This window comes from Anabrus simplex, chromosome 6 (assembly GCF_040414725.1).
Source record: "Anabrus simplex isolate iqAnaSimp1 chromosome 6, ASM4041472v1, whole genome shotgun sequence".
NCBI classification, from domain to species: Eukaryota; Metazoa; Arthropoda; class Insecta; order Orthoptera; family Tettigoniidae; genus Anabrus; species Anabrus simplex.
Window position 1 is genome coordinate 301,593,483 of NC_090270.1, and position 19,040 is coordinate 301,612,522.

Below are 19,040 nucleotides of genomic sequence, written 5' to 3' on the forward strand. Positions count from 1 at the left end.
TCTTCACAAACAATTATCATATTAAGAAAAACACAATTACATGTGCCACCAACGATCATGAAATAATTTCCTCAGATGTGTGTCCTAAGGATCATTGGTTACCTTAAGAGAGGCAACATTCCTCTAGATCAGGATTTCTAGCATAACTCCATGGTTTTATTTATTCATCTCGATAATGTTGACACTGGTGTGAAAATTTTATTGATATTTTTCACTGCAAAAACGTATGGTCTAGAATTTAAACCAATATGATGGTCCGCTATTGGACATTATAAATTTTCCAGCTAACTCATTCTTGGTTGCCTGCGTTTCGCCCTCGTGTGCTAAGTTGGGCTCGTCAGTTGGGACTTAGCACAACTCCCAAGACGCAAGGCTAGTGCATACCGTGGAGGCCACTGCATAGGCTACTTGAAGCCACCAGCAGTGCCAATGCACTATGAGAGCGATGTCTCATTTCCAAAAATTGATGCTTGCCTGGCCATCAGATGATATAGATGTGTATTCCCATAGGGAACTTAAAATGTTTGTCCTGTATGAGTATTATAAATTTATATATATTTGTCCTGAATGAGTATTATAAATTTACTCATTCAGGACAAATATTTTAAGTTCCCTATGGGAATACACATCTATATCAATAGAATTTAAACACCTACAAATACACTGAGTGGCCAGAAGTCATGGGAAGACACTGAATGTGATGTTAATAACGAGTTACTCCTCCACGAGCCCTCAAAATGGCAGGAATACAGTAAGGCATCGACTTTACAATGTGTTATGGAATCATTCTGGAGGGATCTGGACCCACGCATCTTGCACTGCTACCCACAATTGGTCTTATGTAGTTGGTGTGGGGTTCATGGAGCGTACACCAGAATCAACACCATCCCATAAATACTCAATTGGATTAAGGTTGGAGGATTTGGAGGGCCAGTCCATGGTCATAACTTCACTGGAGTGCTCCTCCAACCACCTTTGTGCTACCACAGAGCGGTGACATATCGCGTTGTCCTATTGAAACGTGGCATCTCCATCAGGGTACTCTAGGGCCAGAAAAGGATGCAGATGATCCGAAAGAATGTCCACATAACGTGCACATGTCAGTGCTCCCTGCAGCTGGACAATGGGTCCTAATTGCGACGATGAGAATGCTGCCCAGACCAGAACTGAGCCATCTCCCGTCTAGACACAATCTTATCAGCACGCAAAATCTATAGCTTCATGGGGCATATGCCACACTCGCACGCGCCCATCAGCTCGATACAACTGGAACCGGGATTCATCGGACCATACCACATGCCGCCACTGTTCCATGGTCCATTGCCGATGTTCACGGGTCGATCTATGTCGGTCAGCGAAGGGACTCGAGTTGGATGCCGGCTGGTGAAGCTTATGCGGTGCAGTTGCCTCCGTACACTCTTGGTAACAATGGGCTCCTAACTTCCAGCATTCAACTGAACGGTGATCTGACTCACAGTAGCCTGTCGAGTGTTCAGTATGGTTCTGCAGAGGCGACGTGATGTCCACAATCAAGAATGGGTACCGTCCACCTAATCAGTACTTCATTATGTCTTATTACTATGCAGTACCAGTTTCGACCTTCACAGAGGTCATCCTCAGCTGGTCATGAGATCCAAAGTTAACTTAACATATAATTTTAAAACATTACTAAATCTAATGAAGAATGTCGCATGATACGAATGATAATATTAAATATATAGACATGATACTATATAGGCTTTTGGGCTTATGCCGTGTCAAGAGAATAAGGTGAAATTCTTTATGTTTCGCTAAGGGCTGTGAAAGCATCAATGGCAATATTAAATATACAAAGATATTGTGTGTCCTCTGGTTTAAAAAACAAGCATCAATATTTTATGACATGCATATGTTACTTCAAATTCTGGTGTACTGTTTGTGAGTAACAGATAATTTGTTAAAATACAATTTCTACACTTAAAATGTTTAAAGCATTCTTGAAGTACACTTCAGAGTTTAATTCATGTTGGTAAATCGTTACATGCGTTCATGGATATGTTTGTACCAAGCATTCCAGAATATTCCAAGATATGGATGTGATAAAAACTAGTAACACATAGTACACTGACTGAGCAAATGTCATGGAATAGCGGAGCACTGATGCGCAGGTGTGTTGTCTGCGCACCACACGCCCCCTGTGCCAGCGGCAGTTGTATAGAAGACCTTGTGAGCAGTGGCTGTGCATGTGACAGGTGTAACATGGAACGTCTCGTGAGCTGACACCGTTCGAACGGGGTATGGTGGTCGGTGCCCGACAGATGGGAAGTGCGATTTCGGAAGTGGTGCGGGAATTTGGCTTCACACGATCAGCTGTGTCCAGGATGTATCGTGAATGGTTGAATGCGGGCGTCACCGTCCACAACAGACGAACGACCGGCCGTCCAGCCACCCTCGATGACCGTGACCGGCGACATCTGAGACGGATTGTCAATAGTGACAGGCGGGCAACCATGCAACAAATCACGGCTCAATTCAACACAGGCCGTGCTAGACACGTCTCCCAGTGGACAATCCATAGGAACATGGGTTCTATGGGGTATGGGAGCCGGTGCCACACACGGGTGCCACTGTTAACCCAACGTTATCGGGTACAACGACATGCATTTGCTGTCAGTCACCAGGGATGGACACTGGAACAATGGCGGAACGTGATATGGTCGGACGAATCACGATTTCAACTGCACCATGCCGATGGGAGGCACAGTATATGGCACAGACCACGTGAAGCGATGGATCCCGCCTGCATCGAAGGTGTGGTTCAGGGCACTGGTGTCTCTGTTATGGTCTGGGGTGAATTTTTCTGGTATGGAATGGGCTCCCTAGTTGTTCTGGAAGAGACTTTGAATGGTACGCGGTATGTTGAGCCGCTCAGAGACCATCTCCACCCATTTTTGGCCTTCCAGCGCCCAGATGGTTCTGCGGTGTTTCAAGATGATAACGCGCCGCCACATTGCTCCCACGTCACCTGGGAATGGTTCCAGGAACATGCAGCAGAGGTCCAACGACTGCCATGGCCATCCAGGAGCCTCGATATGAACCCTATCGAGCATATCTGGGATGTCCTGGAACGCAGGCTCCTTGCCATGGATCCTGCACCCACAAAGAGACCAGCATTGGCGGCCGCTCTGCAAACGATTTGGTGTCAGCTGCGTCCAGAGGACTACCAGGGACTTATCGACTCACTTCCACGGTGTCTCACTGCAGTTCGCAGGGCCAGAGGAGGCCCCACACGCTACTAGGTGACTATCCCATGACATTTGCTAAGTCAGTGTACATTAAAATACAATATTCTATAACATAAAATGTTCACGGTATTCTTGCGGTATACTTTGGAGTTATTTTAATGTTGGTAAAGCATTGTATACGTTCACAGGTATGTTTGTTCTAAGCATTCTAGAATGTTCAATGTGTGAATTGTTTATCTTGTGCGTTCATACAGTTGAGAATGTTGGATGATTTACATCGAAATATTGTGGTTTGTCTTTAGTTTCCTTGGTACTAATCTCGTTATAAGATATTCAATAGGTGCAGATGCTCCCTCCTTGTAGTTGTGTTGTTGGACATGCTAGTAATCTGTGAGAACAGAGAAGAAAATGAAGTATAAGAGTTTTGTCAATAGAATGTCTATTGAACGTGTGGAATATGTGCTTACTTACATAGTACTGTTGAACAGTTAGGGAGCACGTCGTACATTGCTCCGTGTACGTCTAGGGCTGGTACTTGCGGTTACGGCCAGGGAAAGGTAAGGTAGAGGTGACGGAGAGGAGGAGTGGAGGGGCAGTAGGGGTAATGATTGGGGAAGGTGAAGTAGAGCTGGGTGTGTCTTCGGGAGGTTCTTGATAGGTATTGGATTCTGTCTCTTAACTATTTTTATGTAGGTGTTTTTTTAAAATCGGGATAAGTGTATTAAAGAGGATATTAACTCTTATCTATAATTTCATTTAAGTTAAAATTTGGGTTTGCATATTGATCTATACTAATGTAAAATGCTTCCGTTATATTTAGTAGAGGGCCCTTGGGGATCATACTTAAAATCTGCATGCCGTTTTCAATATTTGTAAAATTATGCTTATAATCCTCATTATGTTGAGCTATAGATGAAAAATGATTATGTTTTAAGGCGTTAATGTGTTCATAGTAACGGATAAAGAAATTTCTTCCAGTACGTCCAATATAGCTAGCCTCACAACTGTTGCATTTCATTCAATACACTGCTGAACAACTGTATCTACTATTATCATTAACGGATTTGGCGTTGTGCAAAATGTTGGCAACGTTATGTGTGGCTTTATATACTATTTTTAGATTGTGTTTTTTTTTTTTTTTAAATATTAGTTATGATGATGATGATGCTTGATTAAAGGGGCCTAACATCGAGGTCATCGGCCCAATATTAGTTGATATGCAACATTCTAGAATGCTTAGAACAAACATACCTGTGAACGTATACAATGCTTTACCAGCATTAAAATAACTCCAAAGTGTACCGCAAGAATACCGTGAACATTGTATGTTATGGAATATTGTATTTTAATGTACTATGTGTTGCTAGTTTTTATCACATCCATATCTTGGAATATTCTAGAATGCTTGGTACAAACATATCCATGAATGTATGCAACGATTTACTAACATGAATTAAACTCCAAAGTATACCTCAAGAATGCTATAAAAATTTTAAGTGTAGAAATTGTATTTTAACAAATTATCTGTTACGAACAGTACACCAGAATTTTAAGTAACATATACATGTCAGAAAATATCAACGCTTGTTTTTTAAACCAGAGGACACATAATATCTTTGTATATTTAATATTATCACTCATATCATGTGACATTCTTCATTAGATTTAGTAATGTTTTTAAATTATATGTTAACTTTGGATCTCATGACCAGCTGAGGATGACCTCTGTGAAGGTCGAAACCAGTACCGCATAGTAATAAAACATAATAAAGTATTGATTAGGTGGACGGTACCCATTCTTTGCGATTGTGAATACAAGTATCAATACGGACATGAAACTGATAGATTACAAGGCATGATGTCCATTCGTTGAACACCTGTGTTCTTCCCATGCGGCGGTTTACGCGGGTGGTAACGTTCTTGCTGTGATATTGAAGCTCCACCTTCAACACGGTTGACCTCGGAAAACCGAATTCGCGTGTTATCTCCGCAGCGCTATGACCCATGTGCCGTGCGCCGATGATCATCCCACGGTCGAAGTTGGTTAACTCACTACATGTTGCCATCTCCACTACAGTGGTGTCTGTGACAGAGTACTCAGCTACACCGCAGCTAGCCTCAATGCTCAGGGGTCATACAAGGCACATTTTCTAATGGGACACCCCTTCCTGTGATGTTTGGCCACTCAGTGTATATTATTACATACCATATTCTTCGTCACTGACTCACTCACAACACATTAAAATAGAATTTCTAGCAAGGTCATTGGCCGGCTGACTCCTTTTCTCAGATGGCAATGCATGATACGATTCAAGTTGGTGACACCCCTCATGTAACAGACAGTAGAGACTTTGCTTTTTAAAAGTTGTCCTGTTACTATACCGAACAGAACACATGAAGCTGTATGGCTCAATATAAGTTTCATGAGCCCATAATACGTACGTACATCACTACTAATACAATAAATGTTGATGTTCATTTGAAATTATTATCAAATAATATTACAGACGTGGAAATTTTCTCATGGAAATGGAGTGTTTATCGCAAGACAGCATAGGATTGGCAGGAGGGAGAGTATTCATACTGGTGAAAGTAGCATTCTTAAGCTTTGAAAAAGTTAAGGATGAGAAACGTGAAATTCTAGGTGTAAGGCTCTTCTCAAAGCAACATGATGTTTTTGGAATGAACAGTACCTGGAAAGGAATTATTTGATAAGATAATCAGCTATTTGGGAAACACCACAGAAAGAAACTTGATTGTAGCGGGGTGATCTCAATTTACCTAATGTTAGTTGGGAAGGTAATGCAATTGATAGGAAGCATGATCAATAAATGGTAAACAAGTTAATTTGGGAAGGACCTCTGAATCAGAAAGCGATGAAAACAACTAGAGGGAAGTATATTCTGGACTTGGTGTTGGTAAAACTAGATAAGCTCTATTGAAAAACTGAAGTGATAGATGGTATAAATGATCACTAAAGCCTGGAAATTCATTCACTACCAAATATGCTCTTTAAAAGCTCAGAATATGGCAACTAATGTGCACTGTTAAATTGAAAGAATGAATCTTCCTTGATGTATAAGAGACGACTAAAAGGGGCGACCAAGGGATGATTATATTAAAACCATGGAACTACTTGTGATTAGTACCATCACACCATGGGTCGCCTATACTTGCGAGTAGTACCACTATGTTAGGTACACAATAGGTTTGTGATTAGTAGCAGCAGAGAGTGGTTCACTGTGGGTTTCCAGTACCTGTGATTAGTACCACTGTATGTGGAACATCACAGGCTTTCGTTGCCTGTGATTTGTACCATTATGTGAGAAACACCACGGGTCTGGGCGTTGTCTGTGATTAGTACCACTATATGAGTGACACTGTTGGTCTGCATTGCCTGTGATTTATACCCACTATGTGAGGAACACCCTGGGATAGTACGAGTCCCTGTAATTAGTATACCTATGTGGTGCACCATGGGTTTTGCGTTGCCTACGAGTGGCGCCATTATGTGAGAAACACCATAGTTGTAAAATAACTGATTCAAAACTGAAGAGACAGATCACAAAAAACAACCTGTATGCTTAAAAAAACAGTCAAACCTCTCTTCTGCAGGCACCATTGGTTCTGTGGAAAATGACTTTTACGAGAGAGGTGTCCTCCTAAACCAGTTGTAAAGATTAATCAAATATTTGGCGACAAAGAACATTTGCCTTAAATATAAGTATGTATCTTTATTTTGATTGTTCTAAATAATATTTTAGCTAAATATTTGCATGAAAGATATTAGAAATCATGGAAGGTAAGAGAAGTAGAGATGTCCATTTAAATGAGGCTTATTTAACATGTGTGTCATATACTCACTCCGTAGGCTTCTGAGGGATGTGAAGTTCTTGTGTCGATCTCACAATCCTCTTCCTTTCTTTTCGATCTTGAGCCTGCTATTCCCAGTTATCAATATGGAGGGTCCGGCATACCTAGTTAATCTTCCAGGTGCTTCGGGGTGTTCCTAAAGGTCTTTTCCCATTAAGAGATCCCTTGTATAGATCTACTGGTGCTCTGTTATCGTGCATCGTCAGTACATGTCCAGCCCAGCCCAGTCTGTTGGATTCTATCACACCCATTATAGTGTGGTGTTGAGAGAGATTGTTTAGATCTCATAATAGATCTTTTCTGCTAGCTTTGAGAGATAGGATGGAACCATGGGCCAAATATTTTTCTATAAACTCTATTCTCAAAGACTTGCAATTGCTGCTGCTCTTTCTTGGTTATACTCCATGTCTCGGAATCATACAGAAGTACTGGTTGAATGATTGTATTGTAGATAATCATTTTTGTATTCCTTGTTAAAAACTTGGAGCCTAATATAGGGCTCATAGAGTAAAATACCTTATTTGCATTCTTAATTCTAGCTTGCTTTTCCAGTTGCCTTTGGTTTTGCTCATCGATTAATACACCAAGGCTCCTCTACTCTTTTAAATATGTGTTTCCAATCTTCAAAGGCAATCTGTCAACCTCCTCATGATTCACTCTCTGTAAAACCATGTAATGTGTCTTTTTATCATTTACCCGTAAGCCAATTTTTGCTGCCATTTCCTCCAGTTCCACAAATAACTGTCTAATTTCTAATTCATTGCGGTCAATAAGAACAATATCATCCGCATATGCGAGGACTTTATGTTGTCTCCCCAATATAATACCAGCAGGTACAGAGCTAATTTTCTGATAATCTTCCAGTGCAATGTTGAATAGAAGAGGAGATAGTGCATCCCCTTGTCTCAGACCAGTTTTATTCTGGAAGGAACTTGAGCAAAACACAGCTAACATTACCATCCATACACAATTTGCACATGTTAATTAATTTTATGGGAAAGCCAAACTCCATCATGATGTTCCACAGCCTTTCTCTCTGGATTAAATCATGTGCCATAAATAAATCTATAAAGAGATAAAGAGCTGAATCTTTGTGTTCCCACACCTTATCATTAATAGTCTTAATTGCAAATATGTTGTGTGTAGTGGATCTGCTACTACAAAAACCGTTCTGATAGTCCCCAATAACATTTTCAGCAAATGGTTTTAAACGCTGTAAAAGAATAAAAGAGAGTTTTGTAGGCCGTGTTTACAAGAGATATGCCACAATAATTTTGAAGTTCTTCCTTATCCTCTCCTTTATGAATTTGGACAGTAAGTGATTCCTGCCATTCTTTTGGAATAACTTCATTGTGCCATATCCTTAGAATGATCTTATATATGTATTTATGTAATCGTTCCCCACAGAATTTAATAAGCTCAGCAGGAATGTTGTCACTACCTGAAGCTTTATTGTTTTTTAAACATATAATACTTTGTAATACATCTTGATATGATGGCTCTGGTATTTGTTCTTCTGATGGGGAACTACTGTAGATGGTTTACCAATACAGATTTCTGGATCATCACAATTCAGCAAGGAATCGAAGTATTGCTTACAGTAATTTAATAATTTGTCTTGATCAGCAATTACATTTCTAGATTTATCTCTCAATAATACTCTATTTTGGTTGAAATCCTTTTTTAATTGTGTTGACAGTTCCATACATCTTGTGGATGTTCCTGTTTCTGTAGTCATCTTGGATTGATTCTGTTTGTTGTCTCAGGTAGACTTTTTTCTTTCTACGAATTAATTTACTGCATTCTTTCTGTTTTTCTCTGTATAGTTACTCAACATATACATTCTTATTAGACTGCAGCCACTTTTTATGCATATTGCATTTCATTAACTGCATCTGGACATGGCTCATTGAACCATTTCTTTTTCTTACTAACACCTTTTGGTATCACTTTCATTGCTATTGTTGTCATGATTTGTTTCACGTTATTCCACATTCGTCATTTGTTTCATCAATGTCTTCTGTAGGATCTTGATGTGTCATATGGAAAATAAAATTGGTTTTATGTAAAAATGTCCATGTAAGGAGGTGTCTGTTAGGGCAGGTTCTGCTGTATCAGCATTTTCCAAGAAATAAGAAAAATATGGCATGGAAGCATTATAAAAATATGAAGTATGATAAAAGTACAGATGTTATCCTTATCGTGTCATTTCATCTTGACAAGGGTAAATCCAGAGTGGTTCAAATCTTGACATAATTTACAATGAACATGTACACCATTAAACAAAGAAAATATCTTGCTCTTATTCCTGTGACGTATACAGGAAAATTGTAACTTACTGTGCAACATTTTAAGGACATATTCCTCATTGAAATCTACATTGATTTAACCTAACGTACCTTAATACAAATTCTGATAGTTTACGGGATAGACAAGCTTAAAATTGGGAATTTTAGACAATGATTTCTGTGATAGGGAATGATAGATTAGGGCAATAATAATCACACATCACATGACAATTACCTGTTCTTCATTAGAAAATTAACAACTTTCTACAAAAATTGTGACTTGAAAAGATAGAAATAAGTTAGGTAGTTCCAATGTAAATTTTTCTGCACAAACAGGGAATACAGTATGTGCCTGTACTGGAGAGAAGATCCCAAAGGTCTTTAGCTGAATGTAACTACAAAGAGACAGAGGAGCAGAGTGTGGAGACACATGTCACTCTGCATCATATTATCCATGCCTTTATGACACCAATCTACAAGAGAGAAAGCTTATTCCAATGCCACACTGCTGTCCACATATCTGACCTGATCTTCCAGATCAGTTTCTCCTCAGCCTCTGGCGAGCTTGGTGCTGCTTTTCGGTTTCTTCAGGGGAGAGAAGAGACTGGTGATGAAACTCTTCTCAAAAACTCCTTTTTCTTGATGAAGAAACTCTAGGATAAGAAGAGGTTGAATAAATACTGGAAAATGGAGAGGTAGTGAGAGAGAGAAATGTAATACAGGTGGTACCGGGCGAGTTGGCCATGCGGTTAGGGGCGCACAACTGTGAGCTTCAATCCGGGAGATAGTGGGTTCGAGCCTCACTCTCGGCAGTCCTGAAAATGGTTTTCCGTTGTTTCCCATTTTCGCACCAGGCAAATGCTGGAGCTGAACCTTAATTAAGGCCACAGCTGCTTCATTCCCATTCCTAGCCCTTTCCTATCCCATCGTCACCATAAAACCTCTCTGTGTCCATGTGACGTCAAGCAAATTCTAAAAATAAAAAAAATTAAAAAATACTGGTCGTTGGGGGATGTTAAGGCTTGAGCACTCCTTGATGTTATTTGAGAGGAGTAGGCTAAGTGCCAACACCAGGTTTCACCCTCTCATCACCACCACCGCATACAGATGTGCAGGTCATCCTTGGGCATCAAATCAAAAGATCTGCACCAGGCCTCTCCGGAGGCCAAACTCAATCAAGCATTAGTAATTATTTAATTTCCCCTTCTGTATTTAATACTCGTTCACCCAGCTTCCTCCGTGGATCAATGGTAGAGTGTAAAACTTCAAACCCCAAGATCATGGGTTCAAGCTTGGTAGAAGTTGTCATATTTTTGAAGAGTGAAACTAGTTCATTCAGCACTGACCTATATCAGCATGTAAAGGATCTCTGTTGACACATTTGGTGTTCAACCAAAGAAATTGCGGTAATTATATATAAGCCATTGGTCACTCAACAGATGTCAGGTTTCTCTGCCATGTGGTATAGTAACATGGAACATCAAAATTAACATGCAGGCAGCATAAATGGTGCCCAATATAAGTGTCACAACACAGCAGCTGAGGTTGTGCAGTTTTCAAAAATCTTCCTTTGCTCACAGAACCCATTTTCTCTTTTTTCTTCTTGCCAATGTTAAGAAGTATAAAGGTCTGTTATATACACACCTTAAATCGATGAATGTTTGATGTCTGAGGGAGATCTCAAACAAGATAGATGGAGATAGTCACTCCATTTGCCACCTATGTTCATGATGTTGATCTTAGTACTTAGTCCATGTCAAGGTAGTAGAGACAGTGTAACCAGATCTAAACTGAATCATCTGAAGAATATTGGAATAACTCGAAATTTCTTGCAAAGTATGCCCAAAGAACTAGTTACGGCTAGATATATCGAATGTGTTGTATCATTATATTCACTGATTGATTTTTACAACTGTTTTATAATTTAATGTTTGTGGGAAGCAGAAATTTTGGAAATTCCATTATACTTGTGCAGATGTATACATTGTGATATTTTAGTTGGGGTAATATCTCATTAATTTCTTTTAAGGGTACTGCATTCATGGATATAGAATGTAATATAATACCGGTATGTAAATTTGCAAATAATCATGTCTCAGACTGGGAAGGTTCATTTATAACCTTTGAGAAAAATGTTATCCCTTGAAATGGAAAATAGTGGAAAATCATTTCAAAGATGGCCAACGATGAGGTCTGAAGCCACCTGTGGCTATACATCCTGATGAACGTTCACATGCACTGACCTTCCTGTGATTGTAAGTTATGATGCGTATAAAGTGCATTATGCGTACATACCACACTAAGCAAACTCCAGTAAAATGTTCATTTGATGCATAGAATATTTTTATAAAATATGTTTCATTTACTGTTGTTCAGTTACGTTTCTACCAGAATGTGGCATCTTGATTAGTTTTTTTTTGTGAGGTTGTGAAGGTGGAATGTATATAAATTGATAATATTTAATATGATTGAAGATGTTTTAACCCGGAATGGAAATGCAATTCATAATCACGCAGTGAGGTTGTTTAAATTAACCACCATCACATAAAAAATACAGAAGGAGAAAATTAACCCAACAGATTCCTTGTTAGTAATGGAAATGGAACTAACAGGTGCAGAAATATAAATCATACAAGATATGTATTCTTTATATCTCTATACGAAAATATACTGGACGAGTTGGCCGTGCGGTTAGGAGTGCGCAGCTGTGAGCTCGCATCCAGGAGATAGTGAGTTCGACCCCCACTGTCGGCAGCCCTGAAAATGGTTTTCCGTGGTCTCCCATTTTCACACCAGGCAGATGCTGGGGCTGTACCTTAATTAAGGCCACGGCTGCTTCCTTCCCATTCCTAGGCCTTTCCTGTCCCATCGTCGCCATAATACCTATCTGTGTCGCTGTGATGTAAAACAGCTAGCAAAAAAAAAAACAAAAAAAAACTGATATATGAATTCCAAATTGTTCACTTATTCCAAGATTTTGATTTCATGAAATCATGCTTACATCTGCACCTTCTATCCCCAAAATATAAATATCCTGAATAATTTGTCAATGTGTTTATGAGGAATCACATACTAGGTGTTGAGTTTTTGTTAAGTCTGCAAAGGGTGTCCATGACCTCCATAACTCTGTACAGTTACTTACAAACTGTGAGAGGTCGTGGAAGCCAAATTGAATAATTGAGTTCTAAGCCACAACAACTTTAAATTTTCATCACTCCTTTGAGATAAATACTGAACAGTACCTTTTTGTTGTTTTTACTTCATCATTTGCATTTCTAGCCTCACTTGATTACACATACATATAGTAGTGCATAATCCATAAGAACACGGATTACGACGGCAGACCGGAAAGTAACGCACAATATTTTTTTCTCCAAAAAGGTTAATATGTACCAAAACAGAACAAATCACAAATGAACTTACATCTTTGACCTCCTTTTCTATGTAATCACCAAGTTTCACAACACATTTCTCCCATGATGGTACCAATTTCAATATGCCCTGTTTGTAGAAGTCCATTTGGTTGGAGTATAGCCATCTGCGGACTGCTGATTTCACTTCCAACTCTGTCACAAAATGTTGGCCGACCAGGAATTTCTTCATGGGACTAAACAGATGAAAGTCCGACGGTGCAGGTCCGGACTGTTTGGTTGATGCTGGAGCAACTCCCACCCAAATTTGGTGAGTTTATTGTAACCGGATTTCAGTAGTTGTATGATACACAGATAAGACGAGCGGACAATAAGTTAATTAACACGGCACTTTAGAACCTTAACATACCATAAACATCAGATGAGCTGCGCCAATACGCACAAAGCATATCAGGGTGGGCAATCTGACTACTATATTAAGTTAACTTGGAGCGGATCTGGGCAACCCTACCAGGGCCATAGAAATACGAAGTTTGCAGGTTTCCAGAAAAATCAATGGTGATCTTTGTTTCAAGATATTATTTTCAAAATGAATATCACAAGTTAAGTTTCGAACAAAATTCATCTACCCAAACAACCCATTTACATAAGTTACGAATACAAGATTAGATGATGTTTGATGAGAGCTTTACTATTAGGCCAAGAGGTTAACTAAATATATCTTAGCATAATCCAAGTTCTACAATACAATTTTGAAGTTAAGTGGAAACACAAGATACAAATACAACATTTAAATGGAAGTTAACGTGCTTTCTAAAACATCAGAGAATTAGAGTGGTGAGTAGGGCAAACTCCTATGTGATAATACCAGCGAACATTAAATGTAAATTAAAGCGGAACTGAAATTAACCATGCTTACCCCAAGGTAGCCCATCCTGGGAGCGAGGATACGCCGACATGCATCAAAACGCTGGACTGATGAGAGAACCAAAGACCACGAAATCCTGCCTTGCTCACTTAAAAAGGGAAGTCTGGCTTTGGTGTGATTACCAAGTGACCAATCTGAGCCCAGGAGCTTGCATATTGCCATCCAGATCCACCAATCATAACTCTTTATCCAGTTGTGATGTTTACATGATATTTCCGAACATAGACAGACACTAATCGCAAACTTTTCCATCTTCCAGAATTAGAAAGGACATGCTTCTAGAATCGACAGTTGAAGAAGTCCACGTCGCAACCTTTCTGGACTGTTCCAGCTATTACAGAACAATAATTTACAATCTAGTAGTTACTTAAGTAGATAAAGGGAATACAAATAACATATACTACATAATATTTAACACCATATAGGTTAGGTAGCTAAATGGAATACGAATAAAATATTCTACCTCATACTGTAAACATTCCTTAAAAAGATTTACAAATAAAATATTCTACAACAATATTCCACATCACACAGTAAATATTCCTTAAAAATGAAGTCCACATAAGTCTCATCCTTCCTCCCCCCGAAAATCTAGCTACGCTCGACAATTAACATAAGATTACTGTGGGGGGGGGCGTTGATCACACCCGGAAGCTTGCACACCATAGCACAGATTTGTAAAACATAACGTACAGATAGTTCTCGGAAAGTTCAACAGTCCCCTTACCAACAACCATGATTTTCTTCAAATTGAACTTCCAACAATAAAAAGAAACTGTCACTACCCCAAAGGTCCTTTCTGTAGCTTGGAGTATTTTAAGGTTTACATATAAACACAACATAAATGTCAAAATGTGATACAGTGCAAAAATGTTTTTGCCAATATTCCAAAATGCTTTGACCATTTTAACTCTGTCTACAGAAAGGATGTACACTCTTTTCTTCTGCTAAATGCCAGTAATTCAGTGCCCATTAACTTTCTTGTAAGAAAGCGTCCAATGCCTCCTTCTTAGCAAAGTTACGGAATAAATCGATCTTGCATCACTTTTCACGCCAATCATAGGATTGAAGTTGCACCACTAGGCCACAGGTTCTTGCTGATGATGTGGCTGCCGACACAGCCATTTGCCAACAACCTCCATTCGAGTTCAGTCCAAACCAGGTTGCTAGCTAAGTTGCAGTGCAGCCCAGCCGTATCTTGAACCAACTGGTAATGAGCAGTGGGGTGAGGCGCAGTCTAGACAGACTGCCTCCATTGGGACATTTTGCCACAGGATTGTGGTGGCAGATGGTGGCGCCCAAGTTATACAGTGAGCCTCTCAACTTGGCACTTTAGGTTGCCGTCAGATGAAGTTGGTCACTGCAGCCACTGTAACATAAACCAACACGCAGCAGACAGGGGGAATACTTGAGGCAATACTACCCTGCCGGACTAGAAGATCTTGGAGAAAAACAGTTTTCAAAGGGGGTTAGAGTTCTTTCTTTAATTTACTGACTAGCATAGTCACCCAACGGGTGGCTCAACGAACATGTAGAGACCCCCTCCCACACCAGGGACATTAGGGCACCTAGCCCCGGGATATGCACAATCCATACATTTTAGAGAAGATTACAGTGGGGGTGAAAGAAAACTACAGGAGTTTACCCTGAGCCCGAAATGGTAGGGGAATAGATTCCAGTCAGTGACCCTAAACTAAAACCTACCTAACTTTTCATACTAAACCCATTACACTAAGGGAGATAAATACTTGAGGATACCTAATGCATGTACACACACAACTTTGACTAATTTATACAAATCACTTATGATTAGGGTATAGATATAACTAATATTTGCTGGCCAGCATCTAAAATCTTACAATTACCTTACACCAAAAAACTTACAACTACCTTACAACTAAAAATCTTACAAATACCGTACAATTAAATCTTCATGGTCACGAACAATGGAATTGACCCCCTCCCTGTGCCACTTAAGGTACCTTTATCTGAGAGAGGTGAACTCTGCTGATCCTTTTCCTCTTGGGATCACTCATCAATAAAGACACCAGGGTAAGGAACTTTAAGATGGTGCAGGGACCTCGAAATCTGGGGGCCAACTTACTGATAATGTGGCCCGCAGCACTACTGACTTGGTGCGTCTTAACACCTGGTCACCCACTGACAAATTGTGCGGCCTTCACCCGTGGTTGTAATTACGCTGGACTTTAGCGTAATAAACTCTGAAGATTTTTCGTGCACGGTGACAATTAGCTTGGATCTTTCCTGGGCTGGCATCGTCAGGCAGAGGATCATTAATTGACCACAGATTTGACAGTAGAGAATTAGGAGTAAAGGCCAACATTAACGAAGCAGGAGTTTGCTTGTGACTTTCATGGACAGCATTGTTAAAGGTGAATCCCACTTAGAGTGGTCAGCAGAGTGATAAGCAATAAGAGCAGATCACAGGTTACGATTCACTCTTTCAGAATAATTCGGCCTCAGGTAATACGGGGTAGTGGTTACGTGAGCAATGGATAGATCAAAACAGAAATTTTGGAACTGGACAGAGGTAAAAGCTCTTACATTATCACTCACCAAAAATTGACAGGGTCCAAATGAAGCAAAAATCTGTTTCAAGCACGAGTTGGTGGTGGCATTAATTACGAGTTGGGAACAGCCACATAAAACGCAAAAAGGCGTCAACACATACAAGTATGAAACGATGGCTGGTCCGTGATCTCGGGAAAGGACCAATGTAGTCTATGAACAATCTCTCCATTGGACGAGAAGCTTGCTCGGAAGACAACAGACCTAGACGAGTATTAGGGGTGGGTTTACTGATATTACAAGTTTTACAAGTTTTAACAAGGGTACGGATTTCACCATCCATGGATTTCCAAATGAAGTGCTTACGAATTATCTCTCTGGTTTTGAAAACAGCCAGATAACACACACACCCCCACTGGGGATTCATGAAAATACTTAAAGAGAGCCGGAATTAGGTTAGTTGGGATGACAATTTTGGGGTCTCTGCGACCATGAGCAGGACAACACAAGACACCATTCTTAAGGACATAAGGCTTAACATGTTCACCAGATTTAATCCTGTCGATAATAGCTTTTAACTCAGTGTCGTCCTCCTGATGTTTAGTTATATCCTTGAAAAGGAAGGGAGAGTCAGTGAGAACTACATTCACAAAGACTGATACTTGTTCAGGAGAGGGGTCTGCAGGCTCTGATTGAGGGTCAGAGCTGCCCGGATAGAACATCCTACCGAGGCCATCAGCCACAACGTTTTCCGTGCCACAAATGTGGTGAGCTTCAAATTGGAAGGCTGAGATGCGCACTGCCCAACACGCACGAAGACCAGTCCTTCGCGGTTTGGCCAGTACCCAACTCAGTGCCTGATTATCAGTTTCAAGATTGAAAGGGAGATGTTCCAGGTACATTCTGAACTGTTCTAAAGAGAAGATAACAGCTAAGCCTTCCAACTCATAAATGGAATAGTTTCATTCAGCAGGATTCAGAGCACGAGAAGCATAAGAAATAGGAAAACGCCCCTCTTCAAATTCCAGAAGAGGCACCAGTCTGAAGGATGAAGCGTTTAGAAAGGTCTGGCATAGCCAGTATAGGAGCGCTACATAAGATGGATTTCAAGTCGCAAAAGGCTTCACGTTGGGCATCACCCCACACAAATTTGGCATCCTGCCTTCTCAAGGCATTTAATGTGGCTGCCCGTTCAGCAAAATTAGGAATGAATTTACGAAAAAAATTAACCATGCCAATAAATCTGGCTACATCCTTGACGACTTTTGGCATCAGAAAGTTTTGGATGGTGGCAGTACGAGACTGATCGATTGAGACACCCTTCCCCAACACAATATGGCCTAAAAAGGACATCTGGGGTTGTGCGAACCTTGCTAGCCTTAAGTGTTGCACCTGCTTTACGCAGTCCTTCAAGGATTTCGTTGAGATGGACAAGGTGTTCCTTGAAAGTTTCACTGAAGATTACCAAATCATCAAAGCAATTATAGACAAACTTGAATTTAATGTTAGACAAAACATAATTAGAAATAGGAAAGGATTTCCACCTATAGACCACCACTTATAGATTACGAAGACAAAACATAATCCAGTAACCGAGTAAGGACAGCAGCTCCAGTCACCAATGCGAAAGTAACGTGCTCAAATTAATAGAGGTTCCAATCGGTAGCAGAAGCTGTGAGGTGATTGGATTCCTCGGCAAGAGGTATCTGGTAATATGGCAGATTTAAATCAAAGGTGGTAAAAATTTTGGCATTAGCAAACCAAGAAAAACAAGAGTGCAAATCAGGAAGGGGAACAGATTGGAGGACCACCTTACGGTTCAACATCCGATAGTCAACTACAGGACGATAACCACCTTGCGGTTTAGGGACCAGAAACATGGGAGAAGAATAGGCTGACTTAGAAGGGCATATCACTCCGTCAGCGAGCATTTGGTCAATAATAGCCTTGAGGGCTTTCATTTTGGGAGGTGAGAGCCGATACAGAGGACAGCGAACAGGTATGTTACCTGTGACTTCAATTTTGTACTCTAAGACATTGGTGACACCTAACTTTTCGGTAAAGACATCGGGAAACTTATCGCAGAGTTTCCTAAGTTGGTTGGCCTGCTCATCGGGTAAATTATTAAAATCAAAATCTGTGGGTTCGGCAGAATCTTCAGCAACAGCATTAACGTGACAAGGCAGAATAGGGGAGCGTTCAACAGCTCAAAGGTTCTTGCAGAAAATTTAAAATGAAATCTGTTGAACTGCAGGTCCAAAATCATGCCACTTTTGGCAATAAAATTGGCACCCAATATGAACTGACAGAATAAATCTTTTGCCACTAGTACTGGCATTTTCCATGTGAAATCACGGACTCTTATCTTGACATTTAGGGATCCTACAATGTTCAATGAGTTGGAATTAGCAGTATGGCAGGTTAAGGAGACGGATTCTAATGTAGGTAACTTGCAAACAGTTTTCATCGAATCGTACCAGGTCTCGCTCATTAAGGTGAGTCTAGTAACATACAGACAGGTTCATAATTTACCTCTATGCATAAGTACGGTAATTTAGAAGAAGGTATGGCAGAAATCCCGCACAAGATTGCAAAAAATGGGCACTAGAGTCAGACTGGGACCAAACATTAGCCTCAGAATTCGGTAAATCATCCTCCAATGTACAGTTCTGACAGACAAAACAAAAAGCCACACTTTGGTGTTTACCTTCAGAACTGGCAGTTAGTCATCTAGAATTACTATTGCCTGGAGGTCCAGAGCCTGAAGTATTATTTGGGCATTGCCTAGAGAAGTGCCTAGTTGACCCACAGTTACGGCAAGAAGTAT

General features: G+C 40.2%; 1 protein-coding gene across 1 annotated transcript in view; it reads left to right on the forward strand.

The window, feature by feature from the left end:
• Positions 1-19,040, forward strand: part of Npl4 (nuclear protein localization 4) — a 278,312-nt gene that overhangs the window by 58,412 nt on the left and 200,860 nt on the right. The gene's annotated exons all lie outside the window — the stretch shown is intronic.